The sequence below is a fragment of the Cynocephalus volans genome, chromosome 5, assembly GCF_027409185.1.
Source record: "Cynocephalus volans isolate mCynVol1 chromosome 5, mCynVol1.pri, whole genome shotgun sequence".
Classification (NCBI taxonomy): Eukaryota; Metazoa; Chordata; class Mammalia; order Dermoptera; family Cynocephalidae; genus Cynocephalus; species Cynocephalus volans.
In genome coordinates this window covers 108,854,075-108,856,580 of record NC_084464.1, presented here as the reverse complement: position 1 = coordinate 108,856,580, position 2,506 = coordinate 108,854,075, and positions in this window count along the sequence as shown.

Below are 2,506 nucleotides of genomic sequence, written 5' to 3'. Positions count from 1 at the left end.
GTGTTCCAGGCGGTAAAATGGCCCACATGCGTCTGTGATGGAAGGTAATCACAATGAAACTGAACACTCAAGTAGAGAGCGGTGTCCGCCCACAGAGCTGCCTGCACCAACTGCCGCCGTGCAGGTCGGCTGCGGGGCCGCTGCTCAGGTCAGCCTCCGGCTTCCACGAGCTCGTGATTCAGTAATAACTGGAAGCACAATTGCTTTTTCACTCACTGTTTTTTAACGGTTTATTCATAAGACAATTTTTCACTTTTCACTTATTTTCAGCCCCTTTCACATCTATCTACTCACAGTTTCTGTCTTGGCTTAACCTTTCCCTCTCTCCACCTCCCTCTGGCAGTTTAATTTTTCTTGATTCCCTTTTTAAAACTTTGAACCGTTAAAGCAGCATTGAGGCCTTGCTGCTTTTCTAACTGAACTGTTTCCTTTCAGCGTCTTCCCAGGGTCTCTTCATTGGGTTCTCACTCTCTTCTTTAGCTGACAGTATTTTTGTCCCTCTTTCCTTTTTGTGGCAACAAACTTAAATCTTTCTCAGTCGTTTCGCAAGTATGTCTTTGCTTTAAAAAAAGAAAAAAGACGAATAAGAAAACCCAAAAATCCGCTAAACTAAACATCCTAGAATTCGTGGTACTTAAGTCTAGCAGAGTTTGATTTAAGCATAACCCATTATTTCCGTTAAAAGAATCTTGATTCCTTTCAGATGAGCATATTAATTCCTGGGGAAAGTTCACGGTTCTCACAAATTAGCAGGACCTTTGCAAATCCATCCTCTTTTGCCAGAAGAAGCCACAACAGTTGTTTCCATACAAGCTTGCCCTGGCCCCTTGTTTCCATTTTCTCTGACATCTGCTCTCTAAATTACAAATATCTGCCTATAGCAACAGAGTTCCAAAGAAAACAAACCAAAAGAGAAAGCGATGGAATCTTAGCATATTAAGGCATGTGATACTTCTGAAGGAGCAGGAGGACACCCAGGAATGACTGCATTTTAAGGGTCAGGAAACTGAGGCCCAGGGAAGTTCGAGGACTTTCTTGAGAGCACACAGTTAACTTAGGGGCTGAACCAGAACTAGAACCAAGTCTCTAAACTCCCGGGTCACCGCTTTTTCCATGGGGGTAGTTCCCACCTTGCATGTATGTTTAGACTCTGGCCCTGAGAGCCATGGAAGAAAGAGTTAAGTGATCCCATGAATGATCCTCAGTTGGTCTCACAGCAAATCACAATCAGGTCACTTGTACTAAAACTGGGGAGGTAAAAAGGGTTACACAGAAGGGGCTGAGGGTGTTCTTCCTTCCTCTGCCTGTGCGGGTGGGATGCAGTGTTCAAGGCCAGCAGGGCCGAGGGGAGAGGAGAAGGCAGAGATGGTCTTATTCTTCCCAAGTACAATTGCCCTGAAGAACTACTAGCCTGGAGGTTGCTCTGCAGAGAGCCTGGCACAATGCTATGTGACAGCGGGACCATGTCTCACTTTCCATCCCTTTTCAGAATCCCTGGGAACTCAATGTGGAATATCTTTTAAAATGCTTTCCAAGATACACAGCATAGTTTGTTGCATGGCATCGTGGTCTCTTCCTCAGAATGAGACAGGCTCTCCAGCCTGTTCCAAGGAGGCCTCAGGAACACTAAAAAAACAAATTCTCTACCAAAGCCTTATATCTATCTTGTCCTAAGTACCCGGTCATTTATAAGGCTGCTGGAAATCTCTGAACTGCAGGCACAGGCATGGTTTGCCAGAGTATCTTGTTCATCCTGTGATTTCCAACAGGCTGACTCCTCTCTAAGCCCTCCAAGGAGGGAGACTCTACTCCATCCCATGGGAAGGAGCCCTTCGTGCTACAAACCCTAAAGGTAGCCGTTGGTCTGGGTGACTTAAACCAAAGTCCCTTCTGCTATGGTTTAATTTCATTTTCTTTGCTCTGCTCCTCACCCGCGATGGAGAACAGCTGGTTGCCATCATCCACAGGTGAATACTTCGGATACCTGAAGATGGGAGTTTTGCCACAATTCCACGAGAACAACCTCTTTTTGTTAACACACTGAAGAATTTCTTACCAAAGTTACTCACTGGTACTTATCTGTCACTTCCTCTTTCTTTCTTTTTAGGAGTAGGGGAAAACTACAAGACGGCTGTGTTCATGTTTATGCTGAATGAAACCACCTCGATTAAAATCAGAGAGAAGGAATATGTACATGGCCAATTCTAGTTCATTACTTGTCAAACCTGGAAGGAAGAGCAAACTAGGAGAGCGTTTGCTAGTTTATAGTATTCTGTGAAACGGCAATGGAGAGTATTTGCATAAATCTAGTTAAAAATATTTTTTGGAATCTTGCTGCGTTTTTGCCTGAATTACATGATCAAGGTTGTTTTGAGATTAAAATCACTTCTCATTTAAGGAGCAGCTGTAAGCAGCACTTGGAGCAAATGAGCTTGGGGGTTCTGAGGACTTGCAGCTTGAAAAGGATGTGATAGGAGGCTTATCCATGGATCCTCAAACATTTCTT